Genomic DNA, 21143 nt, shown 5'->3' with positions numbered 1-21143 from the left:
AACAACAACAACAACAACAAAAAATGAAACAAACAAACAAACAAACAAATACAGCTCTACTTTGTTCTGCTTGAATATTTACTGCAAAGTTTCTGTAGGTTGTACCTCTTTCCATTTCTTATACCTAAGAATCTTTTAATTTAATTTCTATATAATGCCTGCAAAAAACAAAATCACTAATAATATCCAAATATATGTGCTCCAGAGTGGACTCAACTCCTTTCTGACTCTAAATTAGACATTTTACTACTATTTAAAGTATCACTTGGCTATAGACAAAACACATTTCACTGAAGAATTCCATAAGGCCAAGGTGACCACCCTCAGAAGTAAACAGGAATATTTGTCTCTCCACATCCAAAGTGGGGATTTGAAGTAAGCAACTTGAAGATTTAAAAAATAGATTCTAGCTAGCAACTCTTTCTTTGTAGTCTTTATTTTTATAATTATAAAGCTATTCTTAATTGGAACATAGCATAGAATGAGATGTTTCCATTTCTTGGTGTTTTCAAAATGGCATGTAACTAATAAAGAAATGTCCCTTAAGATCTTCTGGATCTATAAGGCAACATGAATCTAATAATTTGTAAGATTAGCTAACTCATAGTATGCATACATGTTTTAATCATTATTTTTAAATACCATCATTTTCTAGTTTGTTGTTACAATATTGTAATTTTAATTTTAATTCATTTTTTATATAAAGTATACCCAGTAAATGCAATTTTAAAATGTCTAAAAGAAAATGAAGAACACTTCTTAAATGTAAAGCTGTAGAATAAAATTTGCACTCCCGTGCTATCAAAACAGGGACATACAATTGTTTTCTTTAGATATTAAATTGTACTATACAGAATTTCTGTAATATAGTAATTACTATAACAAAAGGGTTTTGTTATGTTTGATATTTAAAAAGTCAGCTGACAGAGGACTGAAAATTGTAGATCCTTAATGAGTCTCTCCTAGGTTCTCTGCATATACGTGGTGATGATCGTTAGCTTAGTGTTTGGGGGGGGCCTCCTGACAGCACAAGTGGGGTGTCTGACTCTTCTGCCTGCTTTGGGGACCCTTTTCCTCCTAATCTGTTGCCTCATCCAGCCTTGATGCGAGGGTTTGTGCCAGGTCTTACCGTATTGTTGCATCTTGTCATGCCTGTTTGTTCTATGTTCCTGAAGATCTGCTCTTTTCTGCAAGAAGATGAGAAGGAAATGGACCTGGGTGAGAGAGGGAGAGACAGCAAGTGGAAGGAGTGGAGGGAGGGGAAACTGAGATGGAGGTACAGTGCATGAGAGAAAAATGGTTTTTAAAAGTCATTTTTCCTCTTAATAATTCTACTAAAAGACTCATTTCTGATTTCATAGGACAAGTTCTTACATACAGATTTGAGCTGTACTCTAGAATGTCAATGTGAGATGACACTGTATTTAGGGGCTTGTGGAGGGGAAACTGGGATGGGAGGTAACATTTGAAATGTAAATAAAATAACCAATTAAAAAAGTGAAAAAAAAAAATAAAAAGAGTCAAAAGCTGTGTGATAGGAATGCTCTGTTCTGAATCTGACTCCTGCAGTTCAGTTCCTCTTGGGACATTGCTTCCCTTGTCTATGCCTTGCTTTCATCTTCTCAGTGGGCCGGATCCCAGAAACTCTGCTGAGAGATTCCAGACCATTGAAAACAATACAGTCTGGCACATATTAGAACAACAGAAGTTTCCTTTCCCTACAGTTTTATAAACACTGTCTCTTGTTTTTATAACTATTGTAATAGTCCCAAGGTCCCTGACTAGGAGAATGTGTGGAGAGAATGGGTGAGGTTTAGTCATCACAAATATCTGCAAATGTGATGTTTATAACATACAAAGAGAAGCATCTCCCATCACCTCCACCAGGGTCTCACTCATTCAAATATTATACTCAACTTTACCCTTTTGTCATGTACAAAACCTCCATGGCCTACAGAAATTAAATGTAAAGTAGGGTATGGAGCCACAGATCTATAATGCCAGCATTCAGGTGGTCAAGGAAAGAGAGGATTATTAGTTAGAAGACATCCTGAATTGTAAAATATAAATTAAAAATGGTTTACTCTGTAACACGTTTGTCATATGGAGGCACTTTCTCATGAGAAATATTTTCCCAAAGAAATTAAATTTAGCAATTGGAGGAAGGGATTGAAGGAGGCTGAGAGTACAGAGCACCTGTTGTAAAGGTGATTTATAAGCAAACAATTTCTAGGAATATAATAAAAATTTCTAGAACAGAAAATGAATGAATCATAGATGATGCCCAAATTTCAGTGTATTTTAAACATGCATTATAGCTCTGACAGAGCCAATGAGCTTTTTATTATGTTTTGTCAAATTGCTTCAGCCACTAAAAGCAAATGTTCTATTCATACCTCATTGACTGTTTTGAACACAGTATGGGTCCTCTCCTGGGGAAGTTCATACAACTGGACAATGTATTCTCAATCTTTAACCCAGGCAGGAAATTATTTTCCTTGGGAAGTTTATACTGCCAGAAGCTTCTACATTTCATGTAGATTTATTTTTTTTTTTTATGAAGATCAACAAACACTGCTTAAGCACAGTGTGGTATATATTGTATTAAAAGTACAAATAAATCATGCAATACAGAGGAAGAACAGGACACAATGCAATGATTTCTCTTCCTGAATGTAATTTTCCTGGTAAAGTTGCTATGTTTCATTCCCCGCAGTGGATTCGCTCAGGTAATCTGAAGTCAGGGGGCACCAGGAAGCTCCCAGTTCTCCAGAGGCAGACTCATATTATTAAACAATGTAACTGTGACAGTATCTAGGATATTTCTCAATTAATTTTCTTCTCTGAGAATGTTTGCTACACATTGGGGAGCAGGATGTGCTCAAAAGCTTCTGTATACTATTACTGAAAATTGATTTATGACAGAGAGAATCAGGATCAAAAGATCCCAAAACAGCCTTCTGAAACTGGTTTATTTTTTTTTTTGTTTTTAAGTTGAAGATAAAAGTAAGACAATTCAAAGACTTCTTCAGAAATACACCTATCCATCATGAATGAGTCTAGGAACTTGTCAGCTAAAAGTTGAATCCATTTCCTTTAGAAAAGATTAGACCATTTCTGATCAGCTCAAGCTACCCACATCATTGTTTGAAATTGCAAAGAGTTTTGAGGCAGAATAATGTGACCTCTTGTCACCAGATGCTTGTACTAAGGGAAAAAGTCTCAACAGTGTAATGAGTAAAATATTCAAAAGCCACAGTAAAGCATATGTGATGTATGAAGGTTGATGTATTGTTTATTACGTCTTTTACAATTGTACTTACTGATGACTTCTGAACTCGAAAGATAAAATCATTGTCTTTTGACTTAGTAGAGTCACATCCATGGTGGCAGTGTCCTCTTTACTCCTGATATTCTCTCTTGCTTAAACTTCAGCATCACTAATACCAGACTTTATTCACTGTACATTACCTAGAAGCCATCCTATTACGCATACTATTTCCATGTTTAATTTTAAATCCATGTGTCGTTGAGACCATTCATTTTCATTACAATTATAATGTGACACATTACAATTAATTTTTAAATTTTTTTTTTAATTTTTATTGAGCCGGGTATTGTGGCACACACCTTTAATCCCAGCACTTGGGAAGCAGAGGCAGGTGGATTTCTGAGTTCGAGGCCAGCCTGGTCTACAGAGTGAGTTCCAGGACAGCCAGGGCTATACAGAGAAACCCTGTCTCAAAAAAACAAAAAACAACCCCCCCAAAAAAAATATTGGATTTTTTAAATTTACATTTCAAATGTTATCCCCTTTCCCAGGTTCCCCTCCACAAACCCCCTATCACATCCTCCTTCCCTCTGCTTCTATGAGGGTGCTCCTCTACCCACCCACCCATTCCTACCCAACTCCTCTGGCATTTCCTTACACTGAGGTATTGAGCCTTCACAGGGCCAAGGGCCTCTCCTCTCACTGATGCCAGATAAAGCCATTCTCTGCTACAGATACAGCTGGAGCTATGGGCAACTCCAGGTGTACTTCTTAGTTGGTGGTTTAGACCCTGGGAGTTCTGGTTGGTTGATATTGTTGTTCTTCCTACGGAGTTGCAAACCCCTTCAGCTCCTTCAGTACTTTCCCTAACTCCTCCATTGTGGTCCCTGTCCCAAGTCTAATGTTTGGTTGTGAGCATTTGCATCTGTATTTGTCATGCTCTGTCAGAGACTCTCTGGGGACAGACGTATTGATACTTTCACTCTGCCGTAACTTAGTATTAGCTTTTTTTTTTAACCTTCTTAAATTTTTATTTACTTATTTATTTATTTTATTAGGTATTTTCTTCATTTACATTTCAAATGATATCCCCAAAGCCCCCTTTACCTTCCCCCTGCCCTGCTCCCCAACCCACCCACTCCTGCTTCCTGGCCCTGGCATTCCCCTGTACTGGAGCATAAGATCTTTGCAAGACCAAGGGCCTCTCCTCCATAAGAGCTTATATACTCTTATTTTTGAAAGAATTATGTTTTTAAGTTCATATTCTTTATTATTATTATTATTATTATTGTTATTATTTTATATGTATGTCTATGTTACCAAATTAATGCTTATTCATCACAATGGTGTCAGTAGTGGCCAGAAGAGGATATTGTATATGTTGGAACTGGAGTTACCCATGGTTGTTGGCCACCTTATAGATATTGGGAATCAAACCTGGAACCTCTCTATATCAGCCTGTGCTCTTAACTACTGAGACATCAAGCCCTTGAAAAGTTATTTTTATAAAAGATGCTGATTTCAACATATTTAATTTTCCAAAAAATACTTTCCTTGTATGTACATGAAAAATAATGTATTGTTTTGTTTTTCATTTTTCAAGTTTAAAAACCATTTAAGGTATTGAAATAGTATTTGTTTAAATTCTCAAAGTTCAGTATTTATGTGGTATTGTACATACAAAGGATATAAACTTATAGACATAAAGAGTATTATGTACACTTGGATACTAAATACAATAATTAAGTTGCCTAAACTATCACTTCATTTGAAATATATTTAACCATTAAAATTATTCTAAAACCTGAAATGTTGTCTATCTCCTTCATATTTTGTAAAACATTAAATGTTTACTTCTATAGTATCAAACACATAGAATATTTTCACTTACAGATTACTAATGATAATCAAAGATACGTGTACAATTAGGATGTGAGAAACAGAGTCAGGAGGATTAGGATGTGCAGTCTGACTTGTTCTGAACTATATATTACACTGTTCAGGCCATTCTGGACTAACGGTCATTTTGTCTATAAAATGAAAGCAAGAACTCTGGTGCTTCCATAATATTTAGTATGCAAGTTATTCCAAGAACTAAGTAAGGCAATGAAAACAATGTCTTCATCTATTTACCATTAAAGCACATTTACCATAATATATTAGTGTTAGTCCCAAAAGGTGCTCCAATATATAACAAGGACACATGCTCCACTATGTTTTTAGCAGCCTTATTTAACAACTCAGATGACCCTCTACAAAGACATGGATACAAAAAATGTGGTACATTTACACAATGGAGTACTACTCAAGTATTAAAATCAATGACTTAAAGAAATTCATTGGCAAATGGATGAAATTTGAAAATATCATACTATGTGAGGTAGCCCAGTCACAAAAGAACACACATGGTAAGCACTCACTGATAAATGGATAATAGTCAAAAAGAAGCTCTGAATATTCATAATACAACTCACTGACCTTATGAAGCCCAAGAAGAAAAAAGATCACACCAAAGTGTAAATGCTACAGTCCTACTCAGAAGGGGGAGGAAAATAATCCCAGGAAGGAAGGGAGAGGGGGACCTGGGAGGGAGAGAGGAGGGAGAGGGAGAAAAAGGAGGCGAGTTCACATATTGGAGGAGATGGGGGAGAAGTGCAGAGCATCAGGAATTTGAAAGTAGGTGTGTAGCAGTGGGGGAACTAGGGATAGCCCCTAAAAAGTTCCAGATGCCAGGGTTCCAAGAGGTTCCCAGGACCCAACAGGAAGGATATTATCCCAAATACCCACCAAAGAAGAGAGAGAACGTGTAGAAACCATATCCAGAGAATAGGCATGGCCAACCCCTCCCTCCCCGATTGAGGAATGGGGACACCTACCCACCTCAAAAATATTAATTCAGAATTCCCCCCATCAAAAGGAAATGCAGGGACAAAGAATGGAACAAAGACTAAAGGAAAGGCCTTCCAGAGACTGCCCTACCTAGGGATCCATCCTATCTGAAGACACCAAACCCAGATACTATTGCTGATGCCAAGAAGTGCTTACTGACAGGAGTCTGTCCCTTGAGAGGCTCTGCCAGAGCCTGACCAATAGAGATGCCATGTACACAGCCAAATACCCATTGGACTGAGTGCAGGGACACCAATGGATAAGTTAGGGTGCGAATGTAGGAGCCAAAGGGATGTACAACACCATAGGAAGAACAGCAATATCAACCAACCAAACCCCTCCCAGAGATCCTAGGTACCAAACCACCAAGCAAAGGGTACACATGGGGGAAGCCATGGCTCTAGCTAGATATGTAGCAAAGGACTGCCTTAGTGGGCATCACTGGCAAGGGAGCCCCTTGGTCCTGTGGAGGCAGGATTACCCAGGGTAGGGAAATGCTCAGGCACTGAGGCAGGATTGGGTAGGTGGGTGGAGAAGCACCCTCATAGAGGCAGGGGAGGGAGGAGGGGATAGAGGGCTTGTGGAGGGGAAACTGGAAGGGGGGATAACATTTGAAATGTAAAATAACCAAAAAAATTTAAAAAAATATGCTTTCATATAAGAAAACCATAGTGAAATTAAGTATTTCCTAAATATGATTATAAGAATTATAAGGAATCCTAATAATATGAGTAAGAAATGATGGTCTGTTATCTCAGTACTTGAGAGCCAAAACAGGATGATCAGGCAGGCAAGGCCCTCACCTACCTCATGAATTTAAGGCTAGAGGCTGGAGAGGGCTCAGTGTTTAAGACAGCTTGTTATTCATCTAGGGGACTCAAGTTCTGTTCTCTGAATGCATGTTGAGCAGCTCACAACATTCTGGAACTTAGTTCCAAGAGATCTGGTTCTCTTTTCTAGACTCTGGGTGCCAAATTATATTTGCTATGCACTTGGACACACACACACACACACACACACACACACACACACACACACACACAGAGAGAGAGAGAGAGAGAGAGAGAGAGAGAGAGAGAGAGAGATACAAATACAGATACCTGAAAATTGGTTTAAATCCAGATTACATGTGACTCTGTCACAGAACTAGTAAAGCAAATAAATGAAAATGATTATAAATGCTCATTTTGCTAATATGAGTAATTTTGTCCTACTTCATAGTATATTGTATGCTCTTGCATTTACTAATTTCAGTTTTGAGTATTAATCTATAGAAAGAGTGAATATTGATTTATTACTCGGCAGCTGTACAAAGCCATATATGTTTTACACAGAACACCTATGCGAACATACTATTTCAAAAGCTATTAGTATAGGTAAAAGATATGTGTATATGTATAGCTAAAGCACATACATACTAAAAAATAAATACATGTATGTATAGCTATAGCATCAAACTATTTTCCAGGTGTGATGGTGTATGCTTATAATCCCAGCATTTGTGAGACAGGGACAAAAAGTTTTGAAATTCGAGTCTGATCTGGCCCTAGTAACATACTCTCAAACTTGCTTTAACTCTTTAGCAAAATCCTGTCAATGAGAAGCAATGAGGAACAAAAAAAATGACAACACAATGTACCGAACATGTAGCCCAGAGACAGAGGTACGTCTTCTATATACAAGCCCTAGCTTTGATCTTCAGAATGGCAAATAAATTTTAAATAATTAAATAAAATAAAGCAAAGAAAATCTATAAAGAAGCATCTCAACCCTAATGAACTTTTCATAATTTAGCTATTTATTCTGTGCTATCACATCAGTTATTTATCATTTTCGAATGCATTTTAAATGTGCTTCAAGAAAGTTCCTTTGTGCATTTCCAATGTTTATTTCCTATCCTACACATAATTATAATGTGCAATTATGCATTTTCTTTCTCTTTCATAAAGTGTTTAAATCACAAACAGTAGCATAGTAAGTAGATTCTTCTATATCTGTTTATCCTATTAAATATTCATTCTAGCGCTTCCTAATGTTAGCCTGGAGGACCAGAGAGAGGCACAGAACACTGCTACCTTGCTTGAAATGAGAAAAAAAAAATCCTGTCACACAATTCTCTGCATTCTACTGGAAGAATAGCTTGCATAAGACATAGAAGTACATTGCTGGAGGAGGAAATAAGTTGGAGGAAAAGGAAGATGATCCAGATTCCGCGTGGCTTTAAATAGCCACAGGTAACCATGAGTTTCATAAAAGGATAGAATAATTGGGATAACTTGTCTAATCTGGTAGGGGGCAACTCATGTCATTATCAATTGGCTCTGAAATTATTGTGTGGGCATCTGTGAATTGAGAATTTATTGAAATATAAATCTGACTGATTAATTGTAAGCTTCTAGAGTTTTGATTTACTAGGTTAAAGGGATTTGTGACAACTGAGTGTAAGGGGTAGATGGCTGAGAAGGTACAGATGGCTCTGAGGCAGGCGAACTGGAGCTGGGAATAACGAATGACTGGGGCTAGTCTACAGGTGGGGAGACACGGGCAGAGAGTAGCTGAGTTTAGCATGGGATGGTGCCAATTTTTTAATATGTCCCGCAACAGGTGGTGAACCAACATGTTGGGCAAGAATTCACTAGAAATGTATGATTATTAGCCTCAGAGTTAGAGTTTTATTTTCTAGTTGAGAGAAGGTGGCACTGGGACTAGTCACGTGGACTCAAGTGCAGGAACATTGAAACAGAAAGAGGGCTCTGAGGTCCCCTGCTCTGGAAAGAGACAAGATGGCTGCTCTGAGTCAGAGAGCAGGATAATGGAAGCTGCCTACATCTTGGGGCAGACACTGATTTAACTGTGAATTTATAAAAATGACATCATTTGCTTTTAGGATAAATTTATATAGAGATTTTGTCTGAATCAAGTAGTGAATTTTGCCCGTGGTTCTGAACTAAAATAGGGAAAATCGGTCACTGATTCCAAGTAGAGAAAGCAGTGATGATTATCTGCCATGAACAGGTTAATAAATGTCTATGGCTCCAGGTAGAGAGCTCAACAGATAGATAGGATAACAGGATGACTGCTCTAGACAGATCACTTAACAAGTAAACACTACCTGCTTCCTATAGGCAGATATTAATGAAAGTTTGAATGAGTTGCTTTAAAGATGGTATAAAGATACATTGCTCTAGTAAGTCTTACAGGATACTCAAATTCTGTCTGTAGGTTCCACAGGAATTTTGGTTTTAAACCCTGATTTGACTAGCTGCCTCATTAGAAGCAGGTATAGATAGGCATGTGAATCAATTATTTTAAAAGTGGTATAAATAAGGTCTTCAAGATAACTAACTCATATTCTCTAAAGTGGGCTCCATGGAAATTTTTGGTTATTATCCTGCATGGCAAAATAGAAAAACCCTAAGAATAGGCACATACAGTACTGTAGTTTACTTCATTTGTTTTAGATTGTTTTAATTTTTTTAAATGGGTGTGATTTTGAGTTCTGTGGTTATATTACTCCTCTGGGAGAAAGGTCAAAATGTTTTCTCCAGTTACTAGCTGTCGCTACCATCTCCAACCAGCGGAAAAGAAGCGCCGAAACCAATGTCCTTCTCAAAGCAGTTTATTCAGGAACATAACTATGTGCACTAAAAAGATCCCCTGACCTCTGTTGGCCATCCGCTTTTATACCCTCTAGTCCACTCCCCATCACCCTATTCCACGTAGGCACAGTTCATTGGCACAGGACTACATTCGTCACATCATCTGATCTTTCGTGGTGGTGCATCTGTGCAGTGCAGTGTTTAACGGATGTGGCTATCTTGAGGGATATGAGGAAGTCAGTTGTTAGCCGTTAGACTTGGAGGCAGTCCCAGGCGCCTTCTTGGGGCCGCAGCCAAACCTGCTCCTCACAACTAGCTCAGGGATATGCTGATTTGGGAGAGATTTTTGACTTTGTGTTTTTAGAAAAGGCGATTAATGCCTATACACCTACAGAGTAATATGGATCGGATATGACAAGAAGGGAAGACCCCTGAAGAATTAGATTCCAGTGACTCAGACAAAAAAAAGTTATTTTGGTAATACTAAAATTTTGTTTTGAGATTTGTATATTGCAGAATATACAGCTTTGGTGAGTCCCATCGTCAGACATGCTGAACTGACCTGCTTGAACTCATGTCTTGGACTTTCTGCAGGATCCATTCAGGACATAGATATCAGAGGCCTTCTTAAAGCCAAACAACTCCCCCATTTTCCCTAACCCCCTTAAATATATCTCAATGGTCGTACTCAGCTTGAAGAAGTTAGGAAGAGTTATTGTCCCATTTCCCTGGGTTTGGGGGCTAAAGGTGGTTATTCTTTTCCTTCCTTCCTTCCTTCCTTCCTTCCTTCCTTCCTTCCTTCCTTCCTTCCTTCCTTCCTTCTTCCCTCCCTCCCTCCCTCCCTCCCTCCCTCTTTCTTTCTTTCTTTGCAATATTTTTACTAGATATTTTCCTTACTTACATTTCAAATGTTATCTCCTTTCCTAGTTTCTCCTCTGAAAACCTCCTATCCCTTTCCCCCTCCCCCTGCTCACCAACCCTCCCACTCCTGCTTCCTGACCCTGGCAGTCCCCTATATAAGGGCTTAGAACCTTCACAGGAAGGTTGCCTTTCTGGGGAATTTGGAAATGGTCATAATTGGAACAGGAAGTAAATAGCTAGAATTGAGTGTATAGCCACACTCTCATTTGATAGAAATCTTTATAATTGTTACTAAGTTAAAGTCATAATTTTTTGTTTTCATACAGAATTTATTTTCATACAAAATCAAGGTTTTCATTGGTATAAATTTCTTCTATTGATACAAAATTTTTAAAAGTACAGGGTTTAGACCTAGTCCTTCTTTAACTGTTCCTATAAAATGATCTGAGATGTTTAAGCCTGTGAGTTAAGGGCCAAATAGCAAATTCTTAGCTCTAAGCTTATTTTTAGGGTGTTTTCAGATAATTTAATTAGAAGTAGCTGAGAGTAGTTAATGCACAACAGTCCAGATTACTCTATGTAGATCACTGGTTTTCAAAAGCAACCGAAACCCACAGAACGTAATATTTAATGTTATTTATTCACTTGTTGTTGAGACAAATCTTCTCCGACAGCTCCCCATTCATGAATTTAAAGAAGCAACTGAGCATCTCTATCTTCAGGTGAGGTGCTACATTGTGGCTAGTTGGCCACTGGGCAGAAACTGCACATCTCTCCCCCAGACCTTACCATCCTTGAGAGGACACAAGTTACAGGTTAGGACCATTTAGTTCTGTCAAGACAGATTAAGCTAGTCCTTAATAATTCCTGTTTCTCAAGATCTGTCAGATTATCCTGGGCCAGAAGGCTGAAGACTGATGTTCCAAGTTCCTGACTTACTAGGGCTGTATAGGTAGGCAGTTGTCTCTACAACTTGTCTCACTTCTGGAAGCTGTATTAGGCTTCCTGTATTTTCAGATAATGTTGATCCTTCTTGGATTTCCAATGGTGTTAAAAGACTACTTATAGTCTCGTAGCCAACCCAGGCTATTTAACATGGAGAAAATCTATTTGAGAAGATAGTTTTCAGATAGTATACAAGCTAAAGCAGAACATAACACATGGATTTATAAGTCTTTTAAGTTAGGGTAGTTGACAGAGTGTTCTATTTAATTGACAAAAATAATGGGCTGGGTGTTAGGCCTATCTTGTACTTTATAAATTACAAAATGGTAATAGTTGTGCTCAATTTGTATTTGAGAGAAAGGGTTTTATTTATTTTATTTGAACAGAATGGGTGAAATGTACCAGAGTTTTTTTCCCAATTAATTTGAATATTAACACAACAAGAAGTCTATGATTGGACATGGAAAAGGGAAGTGGAGCTAAGAGTTTCAGAGACAGAACAGGGAGAGGAGAGAGGAGGAAGGAAGACAGAGGAAGAGAATTCAGATTCAGATTCTGTGTGGCTTTAAATAGCCACAGGTAGCTATGAATACCATAAAAGGATAGAATACTTGGAATAACTTGTCTAATCTAGGTGATCAGCTTGCGTCATTATCGATTGGCTCTGAAATTATTGTGTGGACATCTTGTGAATTGAGAACTTACTGATATATAAATCTGATTGATTAATAATTATTTTTTTAAAAAAATGTACATTGCTGGTTGAAATAGAGAGACCTTTCTTTCAAGGTTAACCCAGATCACCTTCATAGTCATTAGATCACCCTGTACAATCCTCAGGAATGTCTGTGAATGAGTTTCTAGACTGACTTAACTGGGATGATATTATATACAAGAAAGGTGAATAACACTGTTCCTAAAGTTCAGGTCCTGGACTTATAAAATGAGCAAGAGTATCTGTCTCTCAGTTTCCTGACTGCAGATTCAATGTGCCTACTCAGTCACAGTACTTCTGCCAGCAGTACTTAGCCTATGTGATGGACTGTATATTCAAAACGTGAGTCAAAATAGGTTCCTACCCTCCTTCAGTTGCTTTGGTTGGATATTATTTTTGCAACTATGAGAAAAATAATGAATATAACTACCAAAGATCATAATGCTCAAGTAATAAAATCTTTTGGGAAATTGTGCAAGCAAGAGTGTGGGCTAATGTGTGACTATGAATGCATATTTCACTATACTTGATTTTTGCTTTAAATAAATCTATTTATTGCAATATGTTAAGTGAGCATGTGTATTTTGTTAGAAATCTAAATATATACCCAAATGTGGGTGTAGCAATTATCTACGTAACAGATTGCAAATATTTGCAAGCAAGCTTTATGTGACTTCTCAGTTTGAGTTGCAGTTTACAAACACAAGTATAAGGCGACACCCTTGTAACCATGGGTAGGTGCTTTACAACCTGTTGTCATTATCCTAGTGTGGCTTTGTGATAAACAAACCCCAGAGTTAATGGAAAGGACATGTGCAGGGTGTGATGATTCACTCAACTGCAGAGTTTTGAGATGTCACCAAATGACACAAGCAGGCTTCCTTGGAGTTTAATAAAGGATGTATTTTGTTATGCTGTTCTGCATAGTCCAAAACAATGTTTTTTTTTAATTAAATAAACATTTAAGACTATAAAATATGAATATGTTGGAAGAAAGTGATCCATCTGATTTTAGATGTTTTTTATTTAAATAACAAAATCTCAGAGTGAAAGTCGGCCAGCTCAGAGAGGCAGAGAAAGCACCCAGCTGACCTCCCTCCTCAACCAAAGTACAAGAAGAACAGAGCTCCTTCTCCTACACACTGTCTTTAAAAAACAAAAAAACAAAAAACAAAAAACCTCTTCCAACTGAATGTTCTTCCATTCAACTTCCTGTTCTTCCATTGAACTTCCTGTGCGGCTCCCTGTCCATCCTCCTGACTTCTTCTCACTTTCTGATTCTTTTTTCTTATGTCCACTTTCTGTCAACTGGTGTCTTGTTCCACTTCTTGACCTATGGTTGAATTTATTCACTCTTGTTTAAAATAAATAGAAAGCTCTAGGATTATAGATGCTATTTTATGTGCTATGCAGAGCCATACCACCAATAGAGACAGGTTTCTCCAGTATACAATCTTGGGGTTTACTGTGTTATCCAATATACTACAACACTGGATGCAACAGGTCCACTTCTAGACTACACACTTGAATTTCCTAGCACATTTAATATAATAAGAGTAACACATACTGTTTCTTATATACCCCATTGATTTTATTTCTTAACCATAGACAGTTTTAGGATAAATGTCTTTAGTTATAGGAAAAGATATCTGAGGAAACAAATGCCTCCTATTGAATTATTTTCTTTATTATTAGTAGTAGTATTAATACTATTACATACATACACATCAGTTTTTCCTCCTTTCTCTCTGCCAAGTTCCTCCCCTCTGACCAACCCCTAATTCACTCTTCCTCCATTTCCATTCAGAAAAGAGCAGGCCTCCCATCTGGTATCTGTTTTGATAGCAACAAAACATGGCATATCAAATTTTAGTAAGACTAGGTACCACCCCTCTTATTTAGGCTGGACAAGGCCAAAAAACCTCATCGTCTCCTATAACTGGGCAGGACTTTCAGTAGTGGTATTGTGACATCAACCCACCCATATAACCTTCAGCCTGAAATCTTTCTTGCTTACAATATGTGCTGGGGTACAGGTGGCACAGACTTGTGGAAGTCTTTAATCAATGACTGGTCTAGCCTAAGACTCATGCCAAAAGAGGGAAACCACCTCTGACTTTTGCCTGGAGCACGAGGACTTCTAGTTAGTCTTAATGAGTTTGGATAATATTGCTTCAGATCCCTCATGTTACTCCATCCAATGAAATTTTAAGTATATTTCTTCATCTCTTGACCCATTGGCCTTATTTTAGTCCTGTCCGGAATACAAATAACTTTCTGTCATTAGCTCATTTCAAGAGTCTTTACCTTTTAACTTACAGTGCACAAATTAGACTGACTTTGAGATCATTGATTACTCTAAATACTAATCCACTTTTATTTTCTTCCTACCCTTGAAAACATATCTTCCTCCCTTAAAAAAAATACCCACATCCATGTCTTCATGCTTCACTTTATAGTCCTCTGAGTTTAGCCAGAACTCTCTACGTGACCACAGCTTTGCAACAATGCACTGGAGACTGAAGAACTCTTTAATGAATATCCAAACAAAGACTACTCCTTGAAGTAGACATTTCTGGTTGTGTCACATGATGCAGTCTCACAGGATGTTTTGCTGAGGCAAGACCCATGAGAGGACACATAGTGTTTGGAGAGAGTATAAATAGGACTCAATGGACAATGACAGGGAACTTGGATAGTTAGCCTTGTGACTTTTTGTTGGTCTCATGTCTTTGTTGATCTTCACTTCATTGAGAGAGGCAGGAGGCACAAATTTCTCCTGGCTTTCCAACTAGATCTGTTTGATCGCCCCTGACTTGTGCCAATTTGAGAGAAACCTGGTTGTTTCTTCTGCTGCTGATTCGTATTTAGTATCTTGACAACGGAGATTGTAATCTTCCCAAAGAGATACTTCTAAATAGGTACACATCCTGTCACACTATTTACCATCTCTTCTCCCCTACCATTCGATGGCGGGCTAGAAGGAGGCTTGATGTGTCTGAAAACCCTTATTAAAGTAAGTTTTGAAAAACTGAAGCCTACAACTCCTGCTTTTACAAAATCTATCACTAGCCAACAATTAAGCAGAGGGAACAATGGATACCTGTGTTTATACCTCCTAAGTCCTGTGCATGGCCAGGGGAGATAACTATCATAGTTGTGAGCTCATTATTTCAATGATCATGTTGTGCCCAGAAGATAACAATTTCAAGTCCTATTCCTGTCTCCTACCTCACACTTTCTTTCCACTCCTTTTCTCCATGGTGATTCCTGAGCCTGGAGCTGAGCACAGATAAATATTTTTTATTTAGTATGGAGCATTCTAGCATGCTTTATTCTCAATAAGTTGAGAAGTGTTCTGTCTTTACATTCTCTGCTGTTCACTACTCAGAGAAGCTGATCTGATGAAGGTGAGATACAATTTTCCTAAGGATACAAATAAAGATATATGTAAAACTGTATGACACTTTTGTAAAATAAATGGCAGTAATAATTTTCCCTATGGGATACATGATTTCTCCAGTCATGAGATTTTAATCAGGCTTATAGTACCACATAATTCCCTGTTGAAGAATAGGCATCAAGTCCAAAGAGAGTAATTGGTTACCCTCAAAACCAAAATGCTACTCTTACACACCTGTGCTCATCTTTCCTGTTAGGTTAGTATTGTGATTCTTAGGGTTCACAACAGAAAACCCCAATGGCAAGTGAAAAAACACCTCCTTTTTAGTACATAGGTACATAGGTCAGAGAGTTTAAAAACACCCCCAACACAATTTAGGCTCTTATACCAAGAACAAACTAAGAATATCCGTTTTTTTTGATTTGTTTTGAAAATGCCACCTTTATTAATTGCAAAATACAGAGAAATCTTGTGTCAACTGAGCTGGAAATGTCCTCCCTGCTGAATAGCTTTCATAGTTCCAGAGGGGATAGTAAACTTCTGAGGGAACAAAGGGGTCACCAGTCTTTTGCAGCAATGAATGCAGTGGACTAAACTATAAAACTTCAAGGCAAGAATCGGCAAGTTGTTCAGTGGTTAGCTGAATGTTACAGCTGCAACCCCTGCTGAGGATCTCCCACATTCAATTATTCATCACAGATTCTTATTCAGTGATTCTGAGTCATGTGTTGTCATTGTTCTTGCGCGTGATTTTTCACACACCTGTGGACATAGCCCTCTTAATTAACTTCTTCTATTTACTTCATAAAATGATGATTTTATTATGCCCCAATTCTTAACCAGTATCTGTCACAAGAGGATCCTTCAGCAAGCCTTCTATTATATTGATCTTCGGTTAATAAATTAGCCATATATGTGTCTAGGGTACCCCTAACCTTTAAATAAAGAGGAAGTAAGTCATGGTGATCTATAGCACTCAGCAACAAAAACTATCTCAGTGGTGGTACAGGTCTGAGTATAATCTGTCAAGTGACTCCTTGAATTCTGCAGTTATATTCACTAAGAGCTAAGCCTAATATTTCAATGCTCCAGTTATAACTCTCAAAATGTGCAAAAAGTTAAAGATTATAAGTTTCCAAACTGAAATTTTGGAAAAAAACAGTTGTGAACTTAAAAGACTGTTTTGCTTTTTTTCTGAGATATTGCTCATTGACTGTCTTAAGTTTTTCATAAGTTCTTGATAAGTAATCCACATTCAAGCGGATGGTCTTACACCCACACACATACTTGTAGCACTAATGCACTCTTGGGCATCAAACTTTCGTTGTCAAGTTGGCAGAAATCTAGAAGCATTTGGGGATCAGAGACTCTCAACTGAAAATTGTCTCAATCGACTTCACCTGTGGCCATGTGAGTCATTTTATTTTTAATTTCTAATTGATATCTGATTGTCCAGCCGGCTGTGGGTGACACTATCTGTAGACACTAGCTGCTGAGACTATATAAGGAAGGTAACTTAAAACGCTAGGGGAAACAAGACAATAAGCACCATGCCTTCAAGGTCTCTGCTTCACTTTGTGCCTCTAATTTCCTGCCTTGAGCTCCTGTCATCTCATTCATCAATACAGAATATAAATTATAATTAAAATAAAACACTTTCACTCCAAGTTCTTTTTAGTTATTGTGTCTATCCAAAAATAAAATTGTAAATGTGGACAGTGAGTTAAAACAAGATTACTTGATGTTGGGAGTGAAAGGTCATGTGGGATGTGAAAGAGAGGATGAGGTGCGTGGTCCATTTTATCAACCATATTGTACACATAAATAAAATTCCTAAACATGCCTCAAAATAAGAATTTCACAAACACTGGCTCAAGTGAACGTACCGTCTCAGCATACCGATTTTGAAAAGACACAGAATTTGATAAATGGACAGGGTGCATTAAACAGAGTGGAGTAAAGTAGTTTTAAGCATTCTAGTCCTCCAGAAACTTCATTGACATAATAATGATTTATGTCATCACCATATCCCCCTTTCTTCTCCCAAAATAATTTTCACAAAAATTGCTAGTGCTATCATTTGGAGTTGCTGACTCTAATGGGAGATTTCCTGGAACTCCTGAGAATATCCCATTACAATCATTTTTTGTGTTTCTGTTTGCTTGCTTGTTTTCTTGTTTTGTTTTGTTTTGTTTTGTTTTGTTTTGTTTTTACAAATATATAGTAATAGTTGTCTTTATCTTGGAGAAAACAACTTAATCATAAAGGCATGGTAGTCCTTTATCACAACTTATATCACAAGCATTGGAACAAACATGGCTGAATTTCTCAGTGTTAGATCATGACTGATGTTTAAACATGGGTATTGGATCAGGAAGAATTTATTCAATTCTGTTCTTTATCTAAGATGTGTACATTCAATAATGTGTTCTGAGAATGTAGAAATGACATTATCAGCCTCCTATGTTAATTAATTAAAGCCTGAACTCACTCATGACTTATGCTTAATGAAGTAGAAATTCTCTTACTTGACTACTAGTATACTTAGAGAAAATATTCAATGGAGAGTTAAAAGGTCTAATGAATAGCTCTACTATATCCAAAGTTGTCATACATTTAGTATAATAATTGGAAACACTGAAAAGACCCTCACTTTACTATGATATAAGGAGACAATGGAATAGGACTGTAGCAATGATAGTAAGCATAAATGAGTTGTAAGGGTTATTGTTACGTTCAAGATCTAGAAAAAGCCAATAAAATTGTCTCAACAAGAATAAAACAGATTCCTAGTGAATCTCTAGAAACATAGATATTATCACTGTATCCAATAAGTTCTTTTAGAGGTAAATATATATGTGTATATATATATATATATATATATATATATATATATATATATATATATGGTGTATATATGTATACACATATATATATGGTGTATTTGCATATATATAATTTACATATATGTATACACACATATATGTATAGGGTATATACACTTAAGAATAAGATTATATGCCCCAGTACAGGGGAATGCCAGGGCCAGGAAGTAGCAGTGGGTGGCTTGGCGAGCAGGGCAGGGCAAGGTATAGGAGACTTTCAGAGAGTAAAGTAGGGAAGAGGATAGCATTTGAAATGTAAATGAAGAAAATAATAAAAAATTTTAAAATTGAATAAGAATATATGGAGTATGTGATCTTAAGAATAAGAATATATATTTTATATTATATATTTAGTATATATTATATAATATATATTCATATATATAATTTAAGAATATAACATATATTCTTATTCTTAAGTATATATACCCTATTTATATACAATTAGTGTGCTTAGCTGTATCAGAACCCAGCTGGAATGGCACTACAGATTATAAGATTATAATCCATTTTCTTTGTTGAAAATAATAGTTTTGTGCTTTAGCAGAAGCATATCAGCCATCCCAGCATTTAGAACTTGTCCTAGGAAAACATTATTTTCCCTTTTAATCATCAAAGATAATCACAAACATTTTCTCTTTATTCTTGAAAGATAGCATTACACCATCAGTCTCTTGTGTCAGGGTTATACTTTCTTATGTTTTGTTAAAATATAAGCTGTGGGGGTGTGGCTATGTTCCTTTTCACAAAATTTCACCTTGGTTAAATACATTGAACATATATTGTCCAATGCTAAAAAAATTTAAAATGCAATTATACTATGAGTAAAAATTAATAAGCAATCTAAGATCCAGCAGAAGGTACATGTGTGCTAGAGATGGCACGTAAAATCACCCAACAGTTCAGGGACTTGAAACAAGAAGGCTGCATGGATACAGCATTTATTTAGAATGACAAATAAATTGATATATCTCTTTTCAATTTACCAAACATGTAGAAAACCCTGGAAAATGTCTTTAGATTTCAGAGGTAATATTAGTAACACTTGGTATTCTGATAGTGCTAAATGAGTTGTCCATGATCTTTCAGTGTACAGTAGGAACTAGATGTAAGAGAATGCTCTGCAGTAGGTCCAGGTTTCATGCAGTTTTTTAAAGAGCTGTGAAGTAAGTGTTACTAGAAGTTATTGGACAGATAAACATGTGGATGGCATGTCTGACTAGGTGTAAGAGGAAAATTCCAGTTGAAACATTTAAGATGTTAGCATAATTGCTGTCTCTGTGATTTAGATGATGGTGTCAGTTGACCTTCACATAAAAGAAATTGTTACCCTAGAGTATACAAGTCTATGCAAACACAAACTCCAGTAGATCTACTGACTTAGAAAAGCAGACATAAGTAACTGTATTATATCCTTAATAGCTTATGATAGATGACAAGAAAAGGTACGAAGCATGCTGAGCTTATGATTTTTATATACAAGCAACTGTGAGAGCTCCTCATACTTCTCTTATGTCTTCCTTAGTTATTCAGTTCCCATATACTGGTACACAGGCTTCTCTGTGGCCTCTTTAAATAAGAAAAAGAATTATCCCTGGTTTGTCTAATATTTGTTCAGTAGAGTGCTATTATCTTGAAATGAAATTGTTGCACTGCAACTTGATTCAGAATGACACAAGTAAAGAAAATAATTATCTCGAAAAATATAGCTTCAAGAAAGACATCTGAAAAAATAAATTTAAAACAAAAGAGGTTGTCTGAGATCTACATTCACAGTTATTAATGAGCTATATTTAATAGATTGTTTGGATTATAAAGCACACTAAAAGAAAATGATTAAAAGATTCATAACAGAAAATGACTTACTGTAAAAGGCAAAATGAACTTATTTGTCTTTTGCATGAATGTTCAAAATTGATGTCAAAGGAGTAATTTTCAATAACTGTACCATTACATGGTTCATTGTGTAGCTATATATGGACTATAGTATACTGTGTATCATTCTGCATCTTTCTTAAAATGGTGGATCCTTAAAAATAAACACATGTATAAAGTGGCTGCATAAGAGTTAGCATTATTTACTCGGCTATTTAATCCCCAACTATTAACACCAAAAATTATAGTCTAGTTTTTAACAGGATAAAATTCTATAGGAAGATAAGCCTTCAACCTAATAACAGATGTATTATATTATGTAATTGTGGTGGTTTGAATATGCTTGGCCCATGGGAAGTGTCACTATTAGGAGGTGAGGCCATGTTAGAGGAAGTGCACCTGTGTAGAGCTGGGTTTTGAAGTTCTCCCCAATGTCGAAGAGTGAGTCTTCTCCTGTTTGCCTTTGGAACAAGATGTGGAACTCTCAGCTCCTCCAGCACTATACCTGCCTGAACACTGCCATGTTTCCCACCATTATGATAATGTACTGAACTTCAAAGCCAGTAATCCAAACCCAGTTAAATGCTGTCCTTTATAAGAGTTGCTTTGGACATGATGTCTCTTGACAGCATTGAAAACCATATCCAATACAATAATATTCACAACTGAAAAAATATTCACCTAAGCATGTAAACTAATT

Source organism: Mus pahari, chromosome 19, assembly GCF_900095145.1.
Source record: "Mus pahari chromosome 19, PAHARI_EIJ_v1.1, whole genome shotgun sequence".
In the NCBI taxonomy this organism is placed as follows: domain Eukaryota; kingdom Metazoa; phylum Chordata; class Mammalia; order Rodentia; family Muridae; genus Mus; species Mus pahari.
This window is presented reverse-complemented; position numbering follows the sequence as displayed.